We start from the raw sequence: 16,775 nt of genomic DNA, 5'->3' as shown, positions 1-16,775 counted from the left end.
GAATTCTATTTATATTTAGGAGTCCTCCAGTCCACCTAATTTCTCATTTCAAAGCTAAGGTACGCCCCATGGCAATTATCTATGAGGTACCTTTAGGGAGTTGGTTAAAGGAACATGTAAATATATTCCAGATAATTCATTGTCTGACGTCTCTCCTTGAGTACTTTTTGTAGTCCTTCCCCCTCCCAGTGACCGGGCGTTTAATACATCCAGGCACCATAATGCAGATACCCGTGGTGTGCGTATAAGAGGGTGACTCTCTCTCTCTCTCTCTCTCTCTCTCTCTCTCTCTCTCTCTCTCTCTCTGTGTGTGTGTGTGTGTAAAGACGGCGCCCGGGGCCAGATATTGTGGAGCCGTTATATCTAAGCGTGCGTGCTCGCCCCAGCCGCACTGGCGCGAGCACCGGCATATATAAAGTGGTCCACTGTTTTGCCTGCCCAGGGCTCATTATCGGAGCCCAACACGTACGTCTCGCAGGGTCGTTTGCAAGCAAAAGAGAAGAAGAAGTAGAGCTCGTTGCGATTGTAAGCAGAAATAGTAGCTACAATATTATATTCAGGCTGGCCAAGGAAGCTTGCAAGCGGCCGTGGGAGGAGAGGCAGGAGCAGCTGGGGAGGGGGAGGGTGGACGTGGAGGGCGAAAGGTATGGCCTACAGCGGCGCAGGGCCGCCTGTCGAGATCATATTGAGGGCATGGGCGACATCACAGCCCGCATAAGCGGGCTTCAGCTGGTAGGCGAGCTTGAGCAGGAGGAGGAGGAGGAGCGGGAGGAGGCGGTAGGGGCCCCGGAGGAATGCTCCCTGCGGGCCTCTGCGGGCCTCCGTCTGGCAGCTGCGCCAGGAGCTACAGAACGTACGCTCCCGTCTGGCGGCGCTGGAAGCGGAGGAGGAGCCACCCGACCTTCTACAAGCTCGTAATATGCTTCAGAATATGCTTACTCTTCAAGCATCCGGTGGTACTGCAGGTACTGGTGATGAGTTGGACCTGGGACTGGCACTCACCCTGCCAGGCATAGTTAATAATCCCCTCCTGCCAGCTATCATTAATAATTCTAGTCGCCTGCTGCAATATCAGGTCAACGACCTTATTGATGGTATGGATCGCCGCCTCACCCTCTCGCAAGCTACTGTACCGCCTCTAGCTAGACCTCCGCTTGACACTGGCTCCCCCCGGCGACTCCAGGCCGTCTCTGCCCAACTGAGATTCAAGGAAGCTTTCTATCTTCAACTTCAACTTTGTGCATGCCGACTTTTTATGGTTTGTGTTTCTTAATTACGTACTTCACTAATGTCACTCGTCATAATTCAAGCACTTAGTTGAGCCATTTTTCTACTCTTTTGAGGCACATGGGCATATGCTAATACATAATCTTGTATTCACACTTATGTATTCACACTTAGACTGTAATCACATCCAACATTATGAAATGAGAGTTGTGGTGCCACTTTCCTCTAATAAGGAAACCCACTTTGAAAATTAAACCCCCCCCCCCCCCCCCCCCCCCCTCTCTCTCTCTCTCACACACACACACACACACACTCTCTCTGTTATCACATTGCTAGAGGCATGTCAATGTAACGATTGTAAATTATACACTCTTAGCCAAAACTCTTCCTAATAATATTTGGACATCTCTTCTTTGGAAGGTTCTAGCTTGTGCAATAGTGCCTCCGGAGCCACGATGACTTGCATGCGCATACTAATGTTGACTTGGTGTGATCGTTATCTTCTAAATCTTTCACTAACTCTAGAATCAAGCCTTGATGAGTTGTGTATACTTATATAATCATGATCTTGCCTTTACATACCTCTAATTGTCAAGAAGGTTTAAAATGAGAAAAGTGAAGAAGTTTTTCTTTGAAAACTTGCCAACATGCTTTTGGGTATGGCATACAGGCAGTGCAAGGTACATAGTGTTCATAGAGATGCGCTTTTTGATAAAGGTCACTGTGTATATACCTTAAAGGGGAGTTGGGGTCTTGGATGCACCTCCTTGTGTCTTATACCTTCCTTTTCTGCCTCCACCTCCCGAATTCACATTAGATTCGGGAGAATCGAATGTGAATACGGGAAGCAATACCCATGAATTCACATACAAAAGCTAGTGGTAATGCTCAACGAGATTCAAGACCAATAAATGTGGCCAATGAACAGTGATGGTGCTCTCTCTTCTTGTGTAGCATGCAAGGCCCATTAAAAAGATAGGTGGTAGCAACCAATTTCCAAAGGGAGGGGGGTGTTGCATCATAGATGGTGGGTCCGGAGTGGCTAGGAATTCTTTCAACCAATGGCTACAGTCCACATAAGATAAACACCCATGTGCTCTCGTCTGAAACCAACCTATGTAACAAAAAAGATTTTTAGAGTGTAAACAAATAGCTCAATGAGGCAAATACTCATGTAGTGGTCGAGTGCTACCTATAAGGAAAAGTGAAGCTATAATTTATCAATTTGGAGTTGTGGGGAGTATAAAGGAAACGAGATACTTGATTTCTGGGTTGTTCTTGGGGTTTATGACTGTTTTTTTTAATTGTGGGTTGAAAATGGTGTCTTCTGCATGTCTCTTGGTGGCTGAGAAATAGTGTTTATCTCGAATATCTCTCAGTTGGTTGGTGAAAGAGTGCATGGTGCAAGAGGCATGTGTGCATGATGCGATGCAGGGAATTAGGGGAGAAGAGAGAGTGCACTCTGTTGTGTGGGTGGAACAGGCCTCTCACGGTGACGATCCCCTTATTCACTTTATATATACATGAATAAGATAGTGTTCAGTGGGTAGCCTCGAATGTCTGACTCCGGGCAAAGGCACGATGCCTTTACCCCAACAACCTCCCACTTAATTAAAGGAAAATGTGCCAATAAGAGAGTGCTACTAGCTAAACTACTAGTATGTACAAGAAAGTAATTGAGAGACTCTCTCAACTTACGCCTACTAGCTCGTTCAATCGATCTATACATACAATTGTATCGGCTCTAGTGATAGGCGAACGTGCGCATCCATGCTAGAGCCTACATGTAGATCTCATAGACAAGTCCATATATTTTGCATAGCTCCACAATGCATCATGATAAAGCCAGTCACCATATGAATGGTAATCCCTATTGCAAATTGTCACATTATAGTTGCCAGGTCAAATCTCAGGCCTCAATACTTCTAAGTCATACATGAGACGCCGAACACTGATAAAATATATGCAAACCTAGTTGTACGAGCCTCTTGAGTGCTAGTCTTTATGCATTGCATCATTAGGACTACCCATCATGTATAGATGTATCATTATCAACACTAGGATGGCTACATCCCTCTCATATTGCATAGGTAGAACCATACATTTTGGTATCAGTTCATCACTCTCTAACATGAGCATATCAAAGAACTCCATGTGTCTCATCACTGCATGTATGTCTAGGTTGCACAGACTTTGACAACACCTGTTGTGTCTCACTAAAGCAATGTCTCTCTACCTTTGTCTTTATAGAGTCTACTTGCATGTCTTGCACAGCTATATGCTTCGTCTCATGAACAAGAAAAATCTCAGTTAGCAAAGGAGACACGTCTCATCTCTCGCTCAACACATACCAGCAATAAAATTGAGATTATGACATCTCATACCTCACATACGTACATAGGACATACCACGCCTGTGCGGGCTTCCTTGGCAATCACTAGTGATCTAGAATGCATCTATTAACTGTCTCACTGAGATCAAACTCTACATTAGCTGAGGAACATCTCGCACATGTCGAAACGTATAGGATGCACCAGTGGATAATGACAAGTAAACATCTCTTGCACCTGCAATGTCAAACATTGAACCGTCAGCGAAGTGCACACAACCAAAGTTCCCACTAGAAAAAGTGCTAAACCACTCAGGATGTGGTGTGACGTAGAAAATTGCATCCTCATATATGCCACCTCTTGAAGATATGTAAGTAGGAGGAACATGAAAGGTGAACGTGGAATCACCCATTGGCATTTGAAGCCACTGCTCTAGCATGTATTAGAACATCATCTGCATCTCGCATACATTGTTGATGGTACCTCATATGTCTTACCTCTTATGTGTTTTCTCTCATCGCACATCACATCACTCATTAAGATTCACAGACATAGAATTTTGTGTACACTTAAGTTGGGCTCTCGAAAAGCATTTTGTACGAGCATGCATTTAAGTGATTGAGCAAACTTTTACATATGTACTATGAGAAATAGAATTCCAAAAAAAAACTTTTGATTTTTCATACCTTTCTCTATGCTGAGTTGGCGTTTCTTACAGGGCCCAAAATTGAGTCCAAGTTTCTCCTAATGTCTCACTCATGCGAGAATGGATGGAAGAAACATCAATATATGTTCGAACTAATAATGCCACTCAAAGTGAGAGTAAGAACTCGATCACTGTCAAAGTGAGAGTCACGCTTGACCACTAAATTGTCATAAAATCTAATATCTAACTAAACCAAATGATTTTCTCATATTGAACTGATCATTTAATGTGGGAGAATAAATGGGAACAAGAGTTAAAATATAGAAATGTGCTTATGGATCTATCTCAGCACAGAACCAAAGTCAATGGGTCCAATGGAAGATGGTCTGTCAAAAAGAAATGCTAGCTAATAGAGCTTGAAAGACCTTAGGGTTATCTTCATTTAAGACCTCCAAAGGTTAGTGTTAAAAGTCCTTAGACCTAGGAAGTTAGGTTAAGCTAGGTTCATGTTTAAGTGCTAATAATTAAGTTGCTTGACATGCTTGATAGCTAAGGTCCTTGGCCAAGTTGGCCATGTGCTTGAGGTTTCCAAGTCCAAGTCAAAGTTGAGCCCTACAAAGAGGGTGGCGAGCCTACAAGCTAGCGATATGAGAGAGAGAGAGAGAGAGAGAGAGAGAGAGAGAGAGAGAGAGAGAGAGAGAGAGAGAGAGCCCATGCATGCTGAGAAGCTTCCCCATGCTTGGAAGGTAAGGACTTGAGGAGCTAAAGTAAAAAAGGGGCCCTACAAAGCTGGGGGCAAGCCCAAAATCTAGGGACATGCTTGACATGACCTGATACTCACCCAAAGGGCACCCCTTCCTCAAGGGGCACAAGGACAGATGTTAGGTTCTCCCTATGCTTAGCCACATGGTGTGCTTGAACCCTAATGGCTAGGCTAAAGAGGGTTCCAATGAGCATGTAGATTAAATAATCAAATATCTAGATCTTATCAAGCCCTCTCTCTCAAAGGGGTAAGGAGGACACTTGTCCAAATGCTACCCTTGTTGCTTGATATGCACTAAGCATGTGATTGGCAAGATTTGTAGGGGTCGAATCAAATTCAATCATGAGCTACAAGGAGGGGTCGACCAAGGTAAGTTGGGGGTGTGCTTGGGGGTATACTCCCTCCCACACACATTCACATGCTCTCATTCACATTTTGTGAAAGTGCAAGAACTTCATCTCCAAGCTTGAGAAGTTAAGAGCCTGCACAAACACTCTTGGTTATGGAATGAAAATCCAACCAAGATCCATGCTTCAATGCTATGCTTGCCATATTCTTCATCTCCATTACTATGCTACTATGCTATGCTAAGCTCTATGAGTATTTGTATGAGAGGTAACTACTTCTTTATCATAAGAATACTTCTTCTTCCTCTTCCTTACCCTCATTCCCTGTTATCTCTCTCCACCTTTGAAGGTGTTGAGGTCTTGGACTGAGGCGGACAAGTTAATGCTTTCATTATATTAAGTTATGAACATAATTGTGGTGCATGAAGCTTTCTATCTTCATTGCACCATCAAGGTCTCAAGGTGGCACAAAACTTGTATTGTACCAAGTCTCTCTTTATGGAAGAAGCTATAATACAAAAGCCTTTTGGAGGGGGGACCGGATCCATATGAATCCAGTCCTCAACTATTGTCAAGCTCTCTAATTATCTCTCTTGCAAATTATTGTTCATGCCAAGATAATTAAGTATATTGGTTATGTTGCTACCTCTAAACAAGTTCTCTCTCTATTTTCTCAAAGTATTCTCATAAAAATTCTCACTACAGTTCTTTAAATTCCTTTATTGTCAATGTTAATAGTCCAATTCCATTACAAAACCATCATAGAGTAAACTGAAAATACGCATAAAACATGGCAAGAATTTGGGGAAAATCCGACACAATTTTTCTTGAAAACTACATAAAAGGTCAAAAATCTCACCAAAACCGCATAAAGCATGAACAAACACTCGGTGTCGCACTCAACAAATCCATATATGGTGTACATAAACTACCAAAACCTTGGAAATGTACATCACTCCTAAGCGCATGTCTTTATGGAAGATTGCAACTATCCAAAGGCCTTGTAAACACGTGAATCTACAAACCTGTGAGCTACACCTAGCCCACATTGTGTCTGCATATGCATACATAGGATAGAATTGAAAAAAATCAAGCTTGCACTACTCTTTGGGGTGAACTGCATAGTCATACATAAGCACAACACCTATGCCACATAATATGCACTTGAAGAACGTGAAAATAGTGAGAAAAACACCTAGAACCTAGCACACACTACCTCATCAATTAGAAATCATGTAGGCCAAAAATCAAACACATGGAACAACGATATATTTGTGGTCATTAACACCATCCAAAAGTTATACTTGCTTGTGGAAAATCCACTTTGAAATGGACTGCTAGAGCCATATGTGTCCAAAAAGTGTCACCAAAGCAGGAAAGTTGAGAACCGTTGAAGCCAATTCGTTGAGGAGACACTAAAGAGTCGAGCCGCTTTAGATGCAAGCTAGAGGGAAGCCAAAATGTTGAGAAGACAGTGTAGAGCCGAGCCACTTTGGATGCGGGCTAGAGGGAAGTTGATGCTTCTCTCTCTTGACCGTATTCTACTAAATTGAAGTTGAGAAGCACGGGAAAAACCGTCGGAGAAAAACTGCTCCCAAATGGGCATAGGAAGAAAGCCAATGGTGAGGCTACACTAGAGGAGATCAAAACTGCTCCCACTTGCTCCAGGTACGTCAAAGCCTGAAAAAGCACTCAATGTCGACGTCCGTCATGAGACAGAATCACGTCAATGTCATAGCCTCCAATGCTCAAAGTTGATGTCAAGCCGATGTGAAGTGGACAAGGTGTCATCCATAGAATGTACCTCCGATGTGTCGAGGTGTGATCGTCGCTTCCGAATATATCAAATCAATGTTGGGTGATGCTCAAGCATACTCACCCATGTGAACCTGTGTTATCCAAATAGGTGCGATGCCAGATGTCCTCCAGAGGAGAGCCAATACACTTTTTCTCTACCTCTTGCTTTCTAATGTCACAGATGCAAGTGTTGCAGCCGCTTGCATTTTGCCTATGCTTGAGTCACTTCCCATCATGTGAAGGGGAGCCTATGGAGATTAATTTATTTTTTATTCCCACCCTTCTGATGCAAGTGGAAATACATGTCTGTGATGTGTGACAATGTAGTAAGTCTTATTTATTGGTTACAGTATGAGCCAATGTCAAGTACTTTTTCTTATCTCATGTTTAAAGTTTCCAAGTTGAAACCACATTCTCCAAGTAGCATTCTCAAGATCTTTGTCAACCTTTATCCAAAAGTAACCATTTATTCAAACCAAGAAATCCAATTTTGTCCACTCCATCCAACCTTAATTATGTTTTAAAAGTGATTTGAGAAGCTATTTTTTAAAACTAAAACCATCTTGAAGAAATTTCAATTTTTCTAGTATACAAAGCCATACAAGAAAAAAAATTATTTTTTTCTTGTCTGGCAAGCCATACACCAGGTCCAAACACTAAAGAAGCCCAAGAATTGTATTAATCAAGGAAAGCACCCATCAAATTAGTCAGAATTTTAGTAAATTTAATAGAGACCTAATCATGTAAAATTTTCAATTTAAGGATACCAAAAAAAGTGTTTAGAACAAGTCCAAAATATTCATTTATCCTTAGTTTATTATTGAATTTTTGGGTAGAGCACTCATCTTTTACAAATCACAAGCTTTAGCCAAATATTAGCCTCAAATCAACAAAAGTACACTAGTCAATTCCCTCATAAATCGACTAAGCTTGAAGGGTATAATACTAAAACACTAGGTTAAAAACTCAGATTTACTATAATTATAACAACAATTTTCAGCACATCCTCACCATATTTCAAAACTATCAGAATCAGAGCTATAAGCAAGATTTTAGTTTTTCGGAAGACAAAATCTCAGCTACAAGAGTGGATCCAAGTTTATGAAGGTCGCATCAAGCCAGTTGAAACCAAGTCAATCATATCATAAACTAGAAAGACCAAGCAGCAACCACATTAGGCCTTCGTTTCCTAGCATGAGTAGGAGCAAGGGGTGGTCGCAGGTTGCATGTAAAGGGAGAACTACATGGAAGGTGAGTTTTTTTTTCATGGAAAGCATCATTGTACACTTTGTAGATTAAGGCCAATTGCACCTACATCAGCAAGTTCTATATTCTTGATGTTTAGATGAATATTCTCCATCGCTCTCATGCGGATGCATGTATTGTGTATGTGACTGGGTCTTGTGCAAGTGGGGTGTGTGCAAGGGGTACACAGCTTATGAATATCGTCTGTGCAAAGTGGATGTCGGATTGTCGTAGAAGGGGGTGTATGCTAGAGATCTTTTGCAAGGGTTTGTAGTTATCAACTAGTTCTTGAATTGCCTATTTGTTCTTTAACAAGCTATGCACATGAACCATTAAGTTCAATAAATAGTCCATAAATCCAGTATAATCACTACAACTTGTAATACCCATGAGTAGCAAATATGTTTAAAAAAATTATGATTGTTAATAACGATATGCCAATATTAATAGCAAAAGAGCATAGCTAGTGAGTAAGAAACTTGTAGCAATTACCAAAATAGATGAGTTCAATCTCAATCAGGTAAACGCATAGTCAAAAAGCTAGCTAATAATCCCAAAAGTATGATTTAAACATAGTGATATGTCAACCTAATTAACTGCAAAGGTGCAAGCCAAAAATAACCATATCGAAATCAGACCAGTGAGAAAAAAACTTGAGATGCTCTAGTAAAATACTAACTGTCATTGTTGCACCACAACAAGGATGCATAGCCACCCTCTCCCACACTCTCTCAAAAATAGTATTGGAAGGCTAAGTGAGGAAAAAAAGAGTCCCTCATCAGTTATATAGCAGCGACCAATGAGTGGCTTCTAGTTGGGTGCCACCCTCAATCTTCATCAATATTAGCACAATAGCCTATAATTCTACAAAGAAATCCATGAATAGAGATGGATACACACAATGTTCATCAAATTAGGGTACAAGGGCTAACAAAATTAGAGGAGCAGAATGAGCTTGGCAACGATTCGGCAAATACCATGCGAGTTCAAAAGAAGGGTTTAATTTCTCTGATAAACTTACAGAAAATATACCTACAGAAGGGTGTTTTAAATTGAAAATGTAAAACTTTTGGTATATAAGGGGTCTTTTTATTGAAACAAATGGTACATGAGGGGTCTCTATATACCTCAAAAAAATGTAGAATAGGAGGTGTTATAAATACCTCTTGAACACACATATTATTTAACAGGATCTATATAGTGACCCCTCCTGAGTGGAGAGACAGAGTGAGAGTTGCGGCAGAGAAGGAGGGGACGTGGTAGTAACATTGGGAGGTGCCCTCCTCAAAAACAAGGTAGGTAGCACTACAATACATTGCACGGATATCGAAATCTATATGGATACCAATGAAAATGAACGGGTTTTAAAATTCCAAACCATCGGTATGGATGTCAATATAAACATTGGTATTGTACCATCAAACTAAGTGTCGATATACATGGCATCGGTATGCGTGCTAGAAAATATCAATTTTTATTTTGATCCCTGCAAAGAAATTTTGAGCAAAGAGAACTGACAGATGATGCTGCACCAAAATCCACCCCTATCTGCTCAAAGAGAAGAGTGCAAGAGAAACCGCAATCCACCTAAATTTCTCATGAAAATTGAACAATACTATGAGTACATATGGACAATGTAACCATTACCATAACAAGTTTTAGAACCATAACAATGACAAGATTCAGAAACCATAACCATAACAAGATTTGCAGACTATAGCCATCACAAGGTTCATAAACCATAACCATATCATGATTCCAAAATCATAACCAAATTCTCTAACCATAACCATGACCATAACATGATTTCAAAACCATAACCATAACCATCACTAGCTTTTGAAACCATAACCATAACCATAGCATGATTTCAAAACCATAACCAAAGAGCAATTTCATATCCATGACTATAACATGATTCCAAATTCATAATCATAACCATAACCTAAGTGCAACACCAAAATCATGACCACAACATGACTCCAAAACCATAACCTTAACCTTAAGAAAATCCCAAAACCAAAACCATAACCAAAGAGCAATTCCATAGCTATGACCATAACATGAATCCAAAACCATAATTATAACCATAAACAGATTCCAAAACCATACCCCATAACAATAACCATAACATGATTTCAAATTCCCCCGCACTACAAGATACAAAACACTATTGAATTCCTTGCTAGACTTCAAACTGCCTAATTGTGTGCTCGTATCTCTCTCACACACAAACACACTCAACTGCTGAAATTCTCTTTGATTGCAAGATGTTCATCACTATCTTGGCTTTTCTTTAAGGTTGATTCCTCCTTGTCTTTGCTTCGATACCCTTTAACGCAATGCTGCTTGACTTTCCCCCATGGTTTCTCGATTCCCTTGTGTGCAATGTTCGGTGCTCAATTCAACTTGGTTGCTCAATTGTGCTTCCAAGTCTTGCCTGCACTCAACCTGCAGATCCCAATTTCAACGGAAAGGTCTACCTTCACTTTCAAGCTCAAGCTTGATCTTCACACGTTCCATCTACCCGCTTCAGCTCATGAGCTCTAGATCTTGCTTGCTTCACTTGCTTGCTATTGACTTTGCCTGCAAAAGGTTATTTGCCTTGCTTGATTCAAGATCACAGATCTTCTTGATTGTGTAGCACCCTAATTCCTCTAAAGATCTCCTCTTGATCTTAAGAGGATCTACATAAAAAATCTTTGATCTGAGATTTTCTCAAAGCTTTCATCCATTTCCTCTATGTCGGATTTACTCAAGGTCAATCTCCAAGCTCACCCATAGCCGCTAAGCTTGTTGGGAGTCCTTTGAATGCACGTCAAGAAGTAGGTCAAAAAACCTACACTCTGATACCAATTGAAAGAGTGTGTGGTGCAAGGAAGGGGAGAAGAGAGAGTTCACTATGTTGCATGGGTGGACTAGGCCTCTCAAGTGAGAAGCCCCTTATTCACTATACATGTACATGAATAAGGTAGTGGCCAGTGGTGGGTGGCCACTACCTTATTCATCAAACAGTACGAGAGGTACTTCACATTAGCGATGCTCGCAGTGCGACGCTCAAAAGTAAAAATCCACGACACTGCTATGGGTGTCACTATTTTCTTTGTTGCATAGCAATGCCTATAGCGACGCCCATAGGGATGCTCATAGCGATGCCGACTGGGGTACAAAATAAATCGAGAGCACCCAAAACTCAGATCTCAGATCTGAGTTTCAATGCTCAAGAGAAAGAGGTAAACCCGCGCTCTCCCTCTCTCTCTTTCTCCCCCCCCCCCAACACACACACACACACGAGGAGAGGAAGGAGAGCCAGGTATGCTCCTTCCCTCTCCTCTCTCTCATGTTTCCTTCCCCTCTTTCTCTCTCTCTCCCTCTCTCTCTCTCTCTCTCTCTCTCTCTCAGACACACACACACACACACACATATTGTGTCTTTGAGAGAGAGAGAGAGAGAGAGAGAGAGAGAGAGAGAGAGAGAGAGAGAGAGAGAGAGAGAGTACACACATGCCTAAACAAAAAACACATACACACACACATGCATAAACAAAGAATGCATACACACACGCATTGAAAGAGAGAGAGAGAGAGAGAGAGAGAGAGAGAGAGAGAACAAAGAGAAAGAGAATGAGGGAGGGAGAGAGAGAGAGAGAGAGAGAGAGATTAAAAAAGTAGAGAAAATATGAAATTAAATGTTATATTAAGATTTAGAGTTAAGTTAGATTTAAAATAACATTTAAGATTAGGCTAGATGAAGATCTAAGGTTAAGTTAGATTACATTTATCTTATATTTAAAATTTATGCTAAATTTAAAATTAGGTTAAGATTCACCATGAGAGATCGTGGTGTTTACACGGGCCATTACCGCAAAACAAGAGAGAGGAATTCAAAATAAGGAGAGAGAAACCTTTTTGATGTTCAAGCGGGAGTTTACCGCAGGTATTACCGCATGCATTTCTGCGAATATTGCAGCGTTCATTACCGCTATGGCCATAGACCCCCTTCCCCCTCTCCCTCTCCCGCGGGTTTCCATTTAAATCCAATACAACTCAAAATGTATTTACAGACTACAACTCCTACACTCTCTAGAATGCTTGCTCACTTCACTTAATCTCTCTTTCACTCTAAAAATTCTATACATAAATCATTGAGCTCACAACAAAACCATTACAAATACTATTCATAAGCACATAATGAAACATTTGCAAATTAATCATATACTTCACCAAGTGAAAGAATGGAGAGTTTTATTAATTCTCATCTTGTATAAGATCTCTACAAGCACTAGGATCCATATTTAGACCCATAGTATTCAAATCAATAAACAAGTTTAGAGATTCTTCCTCCTCTCCATCACCTCCTGTAGAATCATCATCGCTTTCTCCCTCTTCCTCCTCCTCAAGATGACTATTTGCAAGGCTTGGCTGACCTTCTTCAACTTCTACTACATCTTCCTCTGCATCTTGTGGTGATGGTATGATGGGATCAATTACTGGCTCAATGTCCATCTCTGCAAAGATAGATCTACCCCACGGCGTGACTGGAATGAGATACCAAAGTCTTCTTTGATATATACATGGCACATAAAAGACCTGTACGTCACACACAAAGAATAAGCTGATATACATATATTAAATTTTTAATTTAAGTTAATTGCACATAGCCTAAATTACCTGCTCGCAACTACTAGGATACACCAAGTTGTCAGTTTTTCCCCGATGGAATTGGGTGGAATCCACCATAATGAGCCCATTTTCATGTCTTTTGACCTCACCCGCAGACCATCGGCACTCAAAGAGGAATTTGTAAAAAGATCTTAAATCCACTTTGATTATTCTCTCTATAGTACCACAATATCTGATCTCATTTGTTGTTGTGCCAAAGTTTCCCATCACGCCACAATCATTAGTGGTCCGACGCTCATCTATCTTGCGGGTGCGAAAATTTCAGCCTTCGGACCAAATGGAGTTGAAAATGAGACCCTACAATCACAATGCATAAGAGGTTACATCGCATTTCATTAAGTGATTTGCATACATGCATACATAACATATACACACTCACCTTGCAAAGCATCCTCGCGCATACTCCCATTCTTTAGAGCTTATTTGTTCTCCTTGTGCTTTGGCATTGGTCATGGCATTATGGATCCACTCTACTTGAATCAAATCAAGATATTTTGCAAGCTCTTTAGGAAAAGGAGGTGCACGTCTACCTCCATGGGACCTCTTCCATGCGTCTCTATCCCTTTCTCTAGCTGCGCAGGCTTCCAAGTACATATTGACCCATTTGGTCATGATAGTGGCATTGAGTAAAGAGTAGTTGTTGACTATGGCATGAAACTCTCTATCCATGACCAAGAGTGAGCCTTTTCCATGGGAATGGTTGAGTGCTTCCTAGGATCCTCTTCTTCACTCCACAGACGAGGCAATGATGGATCCACTGTGATGAGATACTATGAGACATACACAAATGCCTCTTGCACCACCCAACCTTCTGCCATGCTCGCCTGAAAACATTAAAACCACATATTTTTATTAGTAACTCCATAGCGTATAAATGCTATCTATATTGTATTGATTTTGCATACCTTCGGTTGTGACCTCAATATAAAAAAATCCTTTAAAGTCTTCAAGAATCTCTCCAAGAAGAACATCCATCTAGAGTGAACCACCCCACAAATGGAAATCTCCTCAACAAGGTGAAGCAATAGGTGTATTTGGCTAACAAGGATTGTACGTGGGAATGCATCCTCAATAGAAAACACTGCCTCTACTGCTAGCTGATGGGCTACTGGTATGGCTTCTACTTCTATCTCCTTGGAGCTCACAAATCTACAGGGCACAAATAATATAGCAGATGAAAAAAAATTCCATTGTTCATGCATGCACAACATGATATAGTACTTGAAAAAAACCCATTACCTCACAATCTCACCCACTTTGAATATTGCAGCCTTCACCTTAGTGTCCCCATAACCACTAATAGTTATGGGAAGTACAAACTACAAACAATAAAACATCTTAGTGAATGTCAACCTATATATAAGGACACATAGACACCACAAACTGTTCTACTCTTACCTGAAGGATTTTATGCCAATCATGGGATTTCAATCCATACAATTGAGTGGAGCCACCCTTTTTGGTTTTTGTGAAAGCACCTTTGAGTGACCGCATATGTCCCGTTGGAGTTCTGATGGATGCAATAACTTGCTTTGTCCGCTCTTGGTCTACCTTTGACATTATCCACGGTGATTTTGGGAGAATCATCTTTCCCCGCTCCGCCATGCGGGGCGTGGCTGAAGGGGGGAGACGTCTCATGGCTCTTCAATCTTCCCTAGCACCCAATGAATCCTTCTTGCCAATTATGTGATCCGCTTGCCCAACATTTTTGAATACATGCATAGGGTCTAATAAGTGCTGAATTTTCCACGAAGCCCAATAGGGGAGTGACAAGAAGATTGAGTACCTCAACATACCCTTTGGCAACCCATTGGGAGGCGGTGAGGTACCATGATGCTCCTCCCAATGCTTCGCCCGATCAGCCATGTTCCAATGGAACGACTGCACTCCATTGATAGGGGGAGCATATCTACGATGTGAAGGAGGTAGGAAGCGATGGTTGTTGGGATAGATCACCTTCCCAAGAAGAGGAGGTCTCTCTGTCACAAGGGAAGGGCCACAAGTGGGACACGCACTATGTCCAGATGTTGCCAATCCTGCCAAGAGGTAAACAAACGTTACACATGAGATGATAAACCTAAATCAAAGAGTACAATTAACATGTGCATACTTACCAGATACCTCTCCAAATCCTAGGTAATCATGCATGGTCCACATGAGGATGCACTTGATGACGGCTTTGCGGTCGCGTGGTGGCCATGAAATGTCAATGACATCTATGCCTCTCCATAGTTCTTGAAGCTCATCAATAAGAGGCTGAAGATATACATCCACGTTTTTGACCTTGTGCTTTGCTGGAATGAGAAGTGATAGTAAAATGTTTCCCTTTTTTGTTGCCTCCCAAGGAGGAATATTGTAGTTTACAACCACCACCGGCCAAGTGCTCCATGAAGTAGAGCGGTGCCCAAATGGATTCACTCCATCACTAGCTAACCGAATCCTCAAGTGACGAGGCTCATCCCTGAACTCTGGCCATGTGTCCTCTATGTGCTTCCACGCTGGTGAGTCAGCTGGCACTCTCATAATACCATCTGTGGAGTGATTTTTTTGCATGCCAACTCAAAAGCTCGCTCGTACCCTTCGATCTAAACATGTGTTGGATGCGAGGGATGAGTGGAAAATGCCTCAAAACATTACGTGGAATTCTGTTTCTCTGCATTCCTTCTTTGAACCTAGGCTCCCCGCACGATGGACATGTGTCACAATAGGCATGCTCATTACGAAAGAGCACACAATCGTTCACGCAAGCATGAATGCGATCATAATCCATCCCTTCTGCAGTCACCACTTCGTGTGCTTTTCGTCTATTCTCTGGCATGTGATTGCCAGCTGGCAGCATCTTTCCTAGCAACCTATCACAAGAAGAAAGTACATTAGAAGCTAATTTATGCACTCCACAAGCATCCTTCACAATCTGTATACATACCTCAAAAGTGCGTTGACACTAGCATTGCTCCATCCAAACATCGCCTGAAGGTTAAGGACTTCGAGAGATGCCCTTAAAATGGAGTAAGAGCATCTATCATATAGTGTGGTGTGTGCCGAATCGAGTAGCTCACTGCTCATTCTTTCGGAAGCTTCTTCGCATGCACACTCTAGTTCATGTTCCTCCTCTCGTGCAAGGAGATCCTCAACCATTCTATGCAAATGGTCGTCTTTTGCATGCACGTAAGGAGATGGGATGTGGTCACTCGTAGAGGGAGCAGCAGTTGGCTGATTTGATGTGCTTCCTCCCTCTCTAATGGATTCTTGGCGCATGCGCTCTTCCACCCTCCTTTCCCCTCCTCGACCAACCACACGCCAATGAGGGGTGACGTCAATAGCCGCTACAATTTGCGGATCATTTGTTTCCATCTGTGCACGCTTGCGAGGATCATCCCATAGTCCATAATCTTCTACATGGCTCAAGCATATCCGTCGAAGTTGAGCAATGGCGTATTTGCACCGTACACATGGGCATGGTAATCGCTCGGCCAACCACCGTGATCTATCCGGTTCAGTGGACGGGCCAAACTTGTTGGGGTATAGGCGTCTGTGCCTTGCCCGGCCGCCCAGAGTCTGGGCACCCACTGACTTGTATACCTTATACATAGCATAAGTGTATAGGGGGCTGCTCACTCTTTGAGTCTCCCCACCCACATCGTGTCTGTCTCCTTCTCTCTCTCTCTCACTCTCCGTCTGTGGTGCTCCCCGATCCCCTTCAATTGGTATCAGAGCTTTGGCTTCACGACAGATGGA

The 16,775-nt window shown here is 41.9% G+C and overlaps 1 pseudogene; it reads left to right on the top strand.

Moving 5' to 3' along the window:
- Positions 1 to 456: 456 nt before the first annotated feature.
- LOC147417838 (uncharacterized) lies at positions 457 to 1,434 on the top strand (annotated as a pseudogene).
- Positions 1,435 to 16,775: the final 15,341 nt, after the last annotated feature.

This window comes from Adiantum capillus-veneris, chromosome 30 (assembly GCF_014529385.1).
Source record: "Adiantum capillus-veneris isolate H3 chromosome 30, ASM1452938v2, whole genome shotgun sequence".
Taxonomy (NCBI): domain Eukaryota; kingdom Viridiplantae; phylum Streptophyta; class Polypodiopsida; order Polypodiales; family Pteridaceae; genus Adiantum; species Adiantum capillus-veneris.
Note: the sequence above shows the minus strand (reverse complement) of the source record. Positions and strands in the feature narration are given on the sequence as shown.